Source organism: Serinus canaria, chromosome 1A (genome assembly GCF_022539315.1).
Source record: "Serinus canaria isolate serCan28SL12 chromosome 1A, serCan2020, whole genome shotgun sequence".
NCBI lineage: Eukaryota > Metazoa > Chordata > Aves > Passeriformes > Fringillidae > Serinus > Serinus canaria.
The window spans coordinates 29,083,117-29,095,451 of NC_066314.1; the positions used below are offsets into that span (position 1 = coordinate 29,083,117).

Genomic DNA, 12,335 nt, shown 5'->3' on the forward strand with positions numbered 1-12,335 from the left:
AAACTTGGTCATGCCTAATGTGAACAAAATGCCCACCCATTTTATGACAAATTCATTATATTCACTGTTGTTGGTAATCCAACACCCAAATAACTTTTACAGCAAAATGTCAAACCATAACATAAAACACCTTAGACAAAAGCCTTAGAGGGTGTCAAGAGAGGAAAACCAATTGAGTTTAATATTAAACAAATGACAACTATATTACAATTATCTTAAAGGTTTATAAATAGCACAAGAATCTGACAGACCAAAAGAACTCCAAGGCAAATATTACAGGCCTGCTTAATCCCCATAAAGACGGGATTTGACATTATCTGATCAATTCCTTATGTCAGCTATCCACAACACCAGTGACATAGCTCTATTTAGTGAAGGTGCTAATAGATATTTTATCAAATGCTGACAGGGAAATTTGTACTTTGCTCCACCTTTTCTCAGCTGGACTGCTGCACTAGTTGTAAAAGATACTTTTCTGAAAAGTTTGTTAAGAGAAAAACAGTTGAGTTTAGAAAACTAGACACCTCCCTAGAGCACCTTACACCTTAAATTCACCCATACATCCATCAGAGTGCCTCAAGTCACAGGTATTCACATGCAAGATGAAACTGAATTAACTGATTCAGATTCAGTATTGAAAATTTATGAAATTAATGAAAAACTGCTAAAGACTTGCACATTTTTGAGTCACTATTTTGAAATCTATGAGAGCTAAACAGATATCACCAATCAGCATTAATTTATTATATAAAAATTGGCTTGTGTTCTCCATTGCCACTAAAACCATCCATGGACATGACATGGTGGGAAGATGTGCACCTACTCCTGCAGCTGTGCTTACAAGGTGTAACTCTGCTCCCCAGACACTTCCAACAGGGGGCAGAGGGAAAATAGAATAATGTATTTCATTCATTAGGATATTTTGCCGAGATTCACCAGGAAGAAAGAGTGCACCAATTAAGAGTAATTTTAAAAGACATACTTTTGCACATGACTGCTGAGATGGTGGCTTTGTGGACACTAATCATGTGAACTTACTCAGTAAAAAGCAAAATATCTCTGAGCGGCAACACTTCCCCAGATTTTGACAGTTTCATTTGACAGCATTAAAAAGATTCTATGCAAACTACAAAACTACAAGTTCCACCAATATATAACAAAGCTGGCATTAATTAGGGTGAAAAAAACTTGGAAGTGATGTTTCCATGTTCCCAAGTGAAAGGTTCCACACAGCTTCTGCTCCAAAAATTTAGAGCAACCTCCAACAATCATGGAGAATTTTGACCAAAACTTGGCCCATGATTTAAGTACTCAGAGACTACACTCGTATTTAAGCAACTATCAGGGACCCTACAGATATTTTTATTCTCAATCAGAATATCCTTGGTCCAGAACAATTTCCACAGATGTTTTAGCTAGAAATTCTGCACTGTCACTTTGCTGCACACACCTCCCCAGTGAAGGCACAGGATCCTGTGACCTAGCATCCATCTCACTGTATTTATTTTCCTCTCAGATCTAAATTCTTTCACTTCTCCTAAGAACAGCAGCCCCTGGTTAAGTTGGCTGTGACAGCAATACTCACGTTTGCCTTCTTGGTGCAGGCCAATCTAATGTGCTCAGACATTCCCAGGGGTCGAGCACCACATCCACTGCTGCTGTTAGACCTCACTTCTTTCAAAGCACCTGCATCTAGCTCTGTACAGCAACTGACAGGGTTTCATGCTCCCAACTCTTCTTCCATCCACTTCTTTTCCCACATAAGGAATCTGCCAATCCTTCCATCCCTCCCTTCAGCCAGAATGACAGGATTAGTTGGCATAATCACAAACACTCCAGATAGCTTAAGAATGCTAAATGCAGTTAAGTCCTTAGCATTAGGTCAGCAAAAGGTTTTTAACACAGCAGCGTAAACACATTTTTGGAAATCTTGATTAAAATTGGTTACGCAAACTGGCTTTATAAATTTTTTATATACTCAATCCCAACATTCATTTTCTAATAATAGTTAACCAAAATCTAACATTAAAAAAACAGGTATTAACAATAGTTTTAGAAATTTTCAAAAGAAAGCTTTTAAAAGAAACCTATGTACATCTAACATGCTGTTTCTCAAGGCTCCTAGAAGTGGCTATTATCCATTGTGCATTCCCAAACAATACAATACTTCATGTCTAAAGTCAGTTCAGGATTTCAAATATTAAAAATTTAAAAGTAGCTGGAGCAGATGTTCAAAGATTCTGCTATGTCACAGCTAATTTCTCCCAAATGTATCTGTCGATACCCCGATTCATCACAGAAAAACGGTAAGCTGGAGTTCATAGCAGCTGTTAATGTAACTACTCCTTTTTTTCTTTGGGAACATTAGTGAAAGAAAGCCTTATATAGTGGCTGATAACTTTTTTAAAAATCATTTATGTAAATACTCCTGTTGTCCTTAGGAGGACCTTTCTAGACATCAGCCAGAATTCCCACACTGTGCAGGTAAATCTGTTTATCTATATGGAGCTGTATTCAATTCCACCTGAGCTTTGGCTGCAGCACTTTTCCCTCTACAGTGGCAAGCAGCATCTCTGCATTCCTCCCATGTCCCCTGACCTTGCTTCCACTGGCATATACTTTCCTTTTTTTCCTTAGCTCCATCCCAAAGATCCCTTTTCAGTCAAGCTGACCTTCTGCCTCGTCTGCTTGACTTCCAGCATTTTGGAATTGCCTGCTCCCGTGCTCTTAAGAGAGTGGGTTTAAGAAGTGACGAGCACTGACAGAACCAGTGATTCCCCAAGGATGTGATTTCTTTATTAATTTATATGTCTATTTAAACTTTCTACTTTGAAAATGCATTCATTTATTCCCATGTTTCCTCACAGCAACTCACCAAAAGAATACTACAAAATTAATAAAATGAAAAACAAGTGGCAAGGGGCTCACATTGTACTACCACCTCTGTTCATAAAGGGTCACAGAGGACAATGGACAACATTGAAGCATCCCAAAGTCATAGGCTACTACTATTAAGAAGCCTGTCTGAGAAATTCACAACAACCATACCCAAAACTGTTATCTCTTCTATGCTATACTCAGATTTGATTTCTCCTTTACATGCCTTGAGGATCTACAAGGTTTCTAGATAAAGCATGATGAAAACATCCACAAAACTAACTCCCCCTTTACAAGCCTGTAAAATTAGCCTAGAGAGAAATACTGCACTTTAGTCAATATGAATATAACTTAGTGAGACATCTTAAGGAAATAATACCTGAATTTACATGTCTTTGTCAAAATAACAACAACATAGAGAGAAGCATGCCTGTTCATCTTCCCTACCTTCAAAGTACCTGACAAGACTGTTTGCTAGAAAAAACAGGTTATGTGCCTATTTTTCAGATGAGTCAAGCATATTTATATGCTTTGATTTCCAGATGGGGAGGAGAGGAAAAAATCTTACAGGTGAAACCAGGTGTTTCCTGAACCAATTTATTACATCAAACAATAATGTCACCGTAATTCTAACACTACTATGTATGTAGTATATACATAGACATCAGAAACAAAAGGAAAATTTGTTGGACAACAGGAAAAAAAAAAGGAAACTTAAGAATATCTTCAAATGTCACAAATTAAAATTAAATCAGGAAAACAGTCAAAATTATACTTGAAAATAACTTAAAGCAAGAAGGGGAAGACCAGAATTTTCACTTACAATCAGAATCTTACACAAATAACTTCAACAAGTAGAAGGTGAAAATAAACTAGTCAGCTACCCTGCAGAGAAAGGCTTAGGATGGTCAACTGCCCTTCAAAACAAATGAACAGGGCTCTCTTCTTAGTGGAAACTGGTAACAAATCAAAGCTCCCAAGAAGGCAAAAATTAGTAAAAATTCTCTATATTGGCAGAACAGAGACAGAACAGAGTTACAGAAACACCACAGACACAGTCCTGTGACTGGCACAGTGACAAAAACAAACTGCAGAAACTTTTCAATTAAAGAGGACTGCAATGACATTTTTGAGGAAAGCAGGATAAAGGTCTGTTACACCATATCAGACAAGATTTTCATTTTAAAGTTGTGTCTCACATGGGACTAAGTGACCATTACTTGAAGCTGAATATATTTTATGAGCTGACAGATGTAGAAATAGTGATCAATAACAGCCTGGAGGTCTATACATCACACTTCAGATATCTGCAAGCAGTAGTTAAGAGAAGTATACCAAGCAGTAGATGGTTTAATTCAGTACATGTTTCCACTGAAAAAAATGCCAAGCTCTGCAGTCCAAAAGACTGAAAGCCATGGGTTTCAATCGTTATCTTCACAAAAAGACAAATAAAGGGTAACAGTGTACATCATTTTATATTAATCTCACTGAATCAACTTCATTCATATTTTACCATCCCTTCCACGGGAAAGAATATCACATTATTGACAGTTTTGTGGTGAGTTTTCTTCCAATAATTTATTTATTGAGTTTCAGCCTTGACAACATTTTTTCATTTCGCAGGCATAGGCACTGTCAAAAAATTGTGTGTATGCCTTCTTGTACACTCCCATATCTCCTACCAGTGTCTCCCCTAGGCCAGCTTTCCATCCAAACAACCCCTGTCAATGTGGCAATCCTGCTCTGAACAAGACTATGTCAAGTGCAGACTGGTCTTTACAAAACTGTGCAAGCCAAGAGTCCCATTTGGTTTTGCAAAGCCTTTACTCCATCAGTACTCTCTGCCTCCAACTTCTCACACTTCTGTGACCTTGTCCAAAACCTTTAGTTCTGGGGTTTTCAGCTAAGGCTTTTCTCTTTTTTTTTTCACAGCACATACCCATTGAAGATGTTTGCTACTGATACTATAGGTATTTCCAAGATCTACAGAAAAAAAGGTCCAGGCAAAAACGAGAACATCAGCTACAAGCAGCTGATTTGGCAATGTGCTTCTGGACAAAATAAAAAAACCAACACCTCCCTCCACCAAAATCCCTGAAATAAAGCAAAGAAAAAAACCAAAAAAAAAAAAAATTTCCCAAAAACCCAAATCAAACAAAAAGAACCTCCTAGATCAATTAGATCAATGATGCACATATAGTGACATAAGCACATCACTGCTGAGAACAAACATATGTTAATCAACACACCAGCATGCTAATATCCTAGATTATTTTTGTAATTATAAATAGAACCTTTTTTTATTCTTAAATTATTATTTCATAGCTACCTAAGAAAATTCTAGTGAAATCAGCATTACTCAAGTTAGGGTACTAACCTATTAGAAGCTGGAACACTGCCAATCTGTCCACGCCCAGCTGTCTGAAAGCAAATATATTCATATCTAGCATATGTTAATGTTTTATTTGTACTGGAAATAAACTAAAATAATAATATGCTGCAGGTATTTTATATTTTATGAACTCCCTGGTAAGAATATAATGAAAAAGGAATGGAAAATATTAGCTCTTTTCCCACACAACCTCGACAAAATGGGTTATAAGGAGAGAAGAGCATGGCCTACAGCAAAATTCTCGATGTAAAAAAATATTTTTAATTCTCTACCAATAAAGTTACCAATATTATGTTTCCAATTTCTTCTTTAGTGCAGATTGCTACATATCCAATGTAATGTATTTTAATGAATAAGGATTTTCTTAAACATACTTTATCTTTGTATTCACTCCTCAGGCACACAGTAGGACTAAAACTAGATGATTGTACCATTAACTGAAGTTCTCCTTGTATACTGATACACTGCCTCCAGAGCTAGGGTCTTCTAGTGGAGCTCCATAACACATGGGGTCCAGAAGAGATAAAAGGCCACTCACCTAGGAGGAAGCCACACTTCAAGGCATGAAAAGTCTAAGACAGGCACAGGCACTGACTCCCCCCAGTCCTCTTTTGCTAACAAGGAACAACGAAATTCAAAGGACACGAGGAAGTAGGAAAGGAAACAAAACAGGAGCAAAATATTTTGAGAAGTCAAAAATTTCAATATACTGTAAGCTATAATTTTACTTATAGACAACAAAAGACATACAAGGAATGGGTTTCCTGCTCTGTTTTCCTTCTGATGAGGAATACTGCCCAGCTTACAAAGAACAAAGGTCATCTGAGACTACATGCTCAGCAGCAAAAATCCCCTAACAATTCTGTCATTGGCTATTTAACAGAGATAAACCAAATATTGCTGTGGTGTAAGAGTAGTTTGAAAATTTCTATAGCTTTACAAGGGAAAATAGAGCAGAGACTGAGCACCTTGGCTCAAGAGTTACACTGGTCCTGCCCAGCAAAGCCAAGGGGATTCCTTCCACTGTCTTCAGCTGGCTTTCAGCTCAGCACAGGAAAGGTCCCAAGACATTTTTTCTCGACTTCCTGAGATGTTACACATCCCAGAGAAGTGAAGTCTCTGAGGAGATCTTCCCAAAGTGTGAAAACTCCTGATGGAAAGGACTGAAGAAGAGAAAGACAGGCTGTTCTCAGGGGTGCCCAGTAACAGGACAGGAGGCAACGGGCACACATCAGAACACTTAAAAATCCCTTTGGACTGAAGAAAATACTTGGTTACTGCGAGGGTGACTGAGCACTGGTACAGGTAGCCTGGGAGGCTGTGGAGTCTCCATCTCTGTAGATATTCAAAAGCTGCTAGCCACAGTCCTGGGCAGCCTGCTCCACATGGCCCTGCTTGAGCAGGAGGGTTGGACCAGGAGACCTCCAGAGCTCCCTTCCAACCTCAGCCCTTTGGTGAGACTGACACTGTAGGAGCTATGCTGGATTCACAAATGACAGGTGCATCTAGTATGCTTTCCTAGTCCAGCTTTGTAAATCTGAAACATCTCCACTGATCTTATTGACCTACCTGGTTTCAAGGACATGTTTTTTCCTCTTGCAAATGTATTTAATTATAAAAATTATTTTTGTCCTATTTCTAAATGAATATGGATGCTGACTTTCTTTTGAAGTCTTAAGAAGTAATGAAATGGTTTAAACAGTTGGTAAAGTACAGTATAATTCATCTCAGTAGTACAAGTAGTACAATACAAGTACAATAAAAATGCTTTTTATTTGTCATTCCAGAGTGATACTATCATTATATGTAATTCAAAAGCCTGAAAAATAAGGTTGATGTGAATCACTTCAGCACAGAAAATCCAGAAAGTAGAGGCTGAACGGACACTATTCTGCTAAGTAACATTCAGAAGTTCTGCATGCTAACTACAGGAGGTTATGATAAATATCACAGCTCTACGAAACAACCCAGTGCTGGCTATATTCAAGATATCTCTTAATACTATTCTGAAGTAGGCTAATTTATCTGAATTTTTGTATTAAAAACAAACCTCAGAAGAACAGAATTTATGCTCTGTATGTACTTATGTTCTTTAAAAAGCCACACATAAGTATTTAAAATCAAAAGCAACTATTTGTTTTTTATTAACCAGAATGTTGTTTTTCCTTTATATTCTAAAATGTGCATTCTTTAAAGAACTATGAGAGATGATAAATCATGGTTTTACTGCTTAGAACTGCCTTTTCTTCCTGCAGTACTGATGCCTGCTCTGCCACCCCGAGCCTGCTGGCTGCCCACAGCCCTCAGACTCATGCCATGTTCCAGCCAGCCTGCTGGAGATGCTCTTCCATTTCCATCCTTCTCATTTACTTCAAGGATAAAATGACCTGTTCAGTCAGTGACAGTGACTAATCATTTCTCCAAGCTGCAGCCTCTTCTCTGTGCCACACTGAATGCAGAAACTTCTCCAGCACTTGGCTGAACAAGGCAGGGCTGGCACCCCACTTGGCTACTGATGGAAGTCACCTAAGGCTAGAGGATGAAAGCCCAGGGGAAAAAGGGATAATTCTGTAAAAAGATGGAACTTGGCAAACAGCACAGGCTTAAGTCCACAATGCTTCAAACTACCTGGATTAATTATGATTTTCAGAGTAAGTTTAACCCATATTCCTTAAGTTTCTAGATAAAACTTTTGCACTTTTGCTGATGCTCAATTGCTGCTGCTGCAAAGAAGAAGCAGAAACGCTTTCACAGCTCCTTCTCTCTGTGTCAGTAGGCTACAAGAGATGGAGTTTGCAGAAGAGTTTGGAGGGGGAAAATGGGTAAATTATGAAGGTCAGAGAAGAAATGCCTTTAATTTTAATCATAGAATTAAAAGTTTCTGCAAGATAGCAAGACAGATCACTGCATCAGAAACCCATGCATGTTATTAAGAGCTACAATGTCCATATTTGTGTTTTAATTATTTTGTTAAAAAAATCCTTCCCAATTTATAGAACCCCTTTACACACTCTCTCTCTGGTGCTAGCTCTCTCTGCTAGCACCAGAACTGTGACCTCATCCAGGACAACCCTAGTGTTTCTCACAGTTGCCTAAAATACTTGTGTTAGACTGAGAACTTGGCCACAATGCACCAGAAACCCATCAAATATCCTGTCTCAGGAAAAAAAACCAAATCAAATGGCTTTATGGAAAAATCGTAGCCTGCAGATTTGAGCATGATGGCTCAGATTTTAACCTCCACTGGAATCTGCTGGGATGGATTTAAATAGTTTGCTGTTAGGTCAATAAGTATCTGCAGTGTCATTGGGAGGAAGAGAGTGATGAGAAGAGAGCAATTGCTTCCTGGAAATCAGTCTTTGGTGATGGGAATTATTACTGCACCAGATACTAGCACAAATATAATTTCTGGTCTCATAAAAACAAAAATCCCCTAGTTTGTTTAAAATACACTAGTTTCATTTTAAAAAGAATGCATATAGCTTTTGGAGGTGATGCCTTGGTGTTAATACACTGACTAATGAAAACATTACCATAACAGGATCTGCTGACCAAGCACCAATTCTCTCAGCTGCTAAGACATTGGCAGTCCTTCCACAATTCACTTTAAATAAATGAACTTGTCCTTGCACTTCTTAAGCCAAGCCTGTGGTCTAAAGCAATATTTATAGGGTCAGTAAGGAAGCTTAATCTCTCCTCAATTTGTATTGGTGCCTAACACCACACAATGCCTTTGTCTCTGCAGAGGAGAAAAAAAATTAATGATGTTTTACACACACCTTCTCAGAATTCTTTAAAATTGCATTGAGCATAGAAAAAAGTAGTCTTGTCCTTCCAGCTCCAAACAATTCTCCACAGGAAGCTCCCATTGAACTAAGATGTGTGCTATGGTAGCTGGGCTGATTTTACATTGTCTACAGCTGAAACATACATCCAACACACTGGCCCATTCATCTGCCATGGAAGATTGCTGCTTCTTTTAGCCCATTACAGCTAATAGAAAACACAGTGACAATTTGCATTCATTGCCATTCCCCATGCTACCAGCATCGACCTTCACACAAGACAAAACAGTACAAGTTGTCTGAATGGCCTGAAACAAAGGTATGGAGTTAAGAGAGAAGGTCAGGGTTTGGGTTTTTTTGTTTGTTTTGTGTTTCTTTTTCCTTTGGCTTACAAAAAGAACCAAAGTCAAAGCAAGATTGGTTTTAAAAAAATATCTCAACCATTCCTTACTAGGTGTTCTTCCCTGAACTAAACATTTAAGAAAAACATGAATAGATAGCTGTGCTGAAATTTCCTAAGTGATGAAAATGTCATTGAACAAGACAAAACAAAGCTTGCTGTCCAAAATGTAAATGCTGGACTGGGCTGAAATTTAATTCCTAGGATTTGGCAGCGTGGGAAAGTCTCTTTGCATAACAGTTTAATGGCAGTATCAGGCTTAAAAATCCAGCACTTTGCTTTCCTATCTTACACACCCGATACGCATCACAGTAACTGATGTAAGATTAGTCTCACAACTTCAGCTGTCTAAAAGTTCAGTCTCTGTTCTAATCACCTGTCTACAAGCCCAGGAAGGAGATGTCCACTTCCAGAAGGCAACTAATCCCATCCCTTCCAGCCCCTCTCAGCACCAAGTGCCTTCTGGAGGTGCCAGCTCTGCAGCTTGTTATCAAGAGAGCCAAACTGGTGATGTCCACAACTAGCAAATGAAACATCAGATAAATGAAACAGCAAATGACAGCAGGCTTGAAAATGCTTGGTTGCAGCTTGTAACTCTCCCTGCAGTCCGAGTGTTAGCACACATCATGGCACCATGTCACACCGTACCAGCCAAGATGCTCTGAAGCAGTGCCAGGCACAAGCTGGGGGCACAGCCCTGATCAGAGGCCATTCCCAGCCAACCATCTGGGTGCAGATAATCTGCTGGGGATGGGAAAGGGGAAGAGACTTCAGCCATGTGAGCCACAAGTGCCACAGGACTGTGCCTGCCCTATTTCATTTACTAGTATAAGTGAAGCCACTTCAGATTGTATCCCCAAATTCTACATGCCTAAAGCCATGCAGAATGACTCCATCCTCTGTCACTGAGTGGGAAAAAAAAATACAACAAAAAACCCTAACAAAACAAAAAAAAAATCCCAGAAAGCCTGCTTTCTAGTCACTGAAAGAGCCAGAAGTGCTGTACTCTTAACTCTTCTCTGCCAGCTGTCATTAAATCCAACATTACTCTTTTGATTTTTGGTGGCTTTATTTTAACACTTTTATTTTAACTTCTTCTGAAAGGAAGAAGTGTGGAGGGAAGCACTCAGCCCTGGGGGAGTGAGACACAGCCAAAGGTTCCAACAGCTGTCACTGCCTGGGCACTTCTACTCAAACAACAGTCTGGCAGAAACAGCCCATCATCTGGTATGAGATAACATAAATACCAGGAAGGAAGCATCATATCCACACATGTTCTTTCTTGAAGCAAATACTAAATCCAGCTAAAGAACAGTCTATCAGGCATTTTTTTTCTCAGCACTTACAATTGCTTATCCAAAACCAAGGATATGGCTCCATGAGCAACACTCCCTAACTGGGGGTAACCCCCTAAGCTGTTTTCCCAATTATAAGCCATCTGTTTTCACTCTATATTAGCCAGTCAGAAGCTACATCTCTTGCTGTTGTTCTGAGCACTGAAAACAATTAAGTTATTCTCAGAACCTGTCCAAATGGAGGACTCAGCTTTGAACCCCTCCAGCAAGAACCAAGTTCAACAAGCACACTGACCTCAATCAGCTCAGACCCTGACCCGAAGACACCAAGCCAGAATACAGCTGGCATATGTATATGAACTCAGAGACAGCTTAGCATTTCCCCCAAATTGGCCTGGAGAATAAGTGACTGCCATGCAGCCTCCATTGCCTCTAACTCCCACTCTTTCATTGGAATTTAACTACCCTGTCAACGAGACTCCTTCTCTGTCCTTTGGTTCCTGGAATTCAGCCACTGTAAAAATCATGTGACAAAAGTCACTTTAAATAACCTAAATGAAATTAGGAAAAAAAATTCAAAAGCAATTTTTATTTATGTTTTCTGATCTAATTATTTTTCTGGTAGTTTGTCATGAAAGTGGTATGTGTTCATGTTAGCTATAAATTGAATTACGTCCTGGCATCAAATTAGCAACACTCAAATCTAAGACACTTTGATAATATTAAGAATATCAAACAGGAAATTTCAGAGTAAACATCAGTGTGCTGTACCAGAACTGCATCTTAATTCAAAGAAGTATCAATGCTCCATGACAAGGTCAGAGTCCGCATGCTCATTCACATTTCTTGACTTTGTCAAGACTCCCAATAAAAACTTTGGAAGTCATATGATGTGAGTGCTTCCCCATTAACACCTGGATAGAGAATTCCCAGCTCAACTTACAAGCAGTACATTACAAAAACCATACTTCAGAGGATCAGGTTTTCAAATTCTGCCAACATGGTCAGAGATTCAAACAGCCTCAACCAGAGGCTTGAATGCCACACATATCACATTCCTGAATTACCAATTACCCTGAGTCATCTAATATGCATGGAAATTCTGTGTAGCTGGTTAAAAAAAGCATTTGAATTCTTATTTCCTCTTAATTAGAATTAATCTACTTGAGTAAGTTAATAAGGTTTCATAAAAGGGGATGGTTTGTGTAACTTCTAACGCAATTAAATATTAATAAACTCCTGTGGGAGCTAGATCAATGGAGTACAAAACGTCTTCCTGAGTTTTATCTTAAAACATGTCATTTTAACCAGTTATGTATTTCTCTACACTCTAAGAAGTTTTATACAGCAGTAGAACAGTGATGAAACCACATAGAAAAATCTCAACATTCACAGAAGCGTGTGCATCTCATGCTCAATTTTAAGAATGGATTCCACCATAGTCTGAAATAACCGGCCATCACATATGGAATACACATACATAATCAATCTGAAATACTATATATAGTCCATATAGATAGTGATTAATCTGAAATTCCCCTTCTCCGGCCCTACTTGCAACAAAACCAGAATACCATAAAACCTAA

General features: G+C 38.7%; 1 protein-coding gene across 1 annotated transcript in view; it reads right to left on the minus strand.

The window, feature by feature from the left end:
- Positions 1–12,335, minus strand: part of NELL2 (neural EGFL like 2) — a 134,453-nt gene that overhangs the window by 87,054 nt on the left and 35,064 nt on the right. The window lies entirely within an intron of this gene.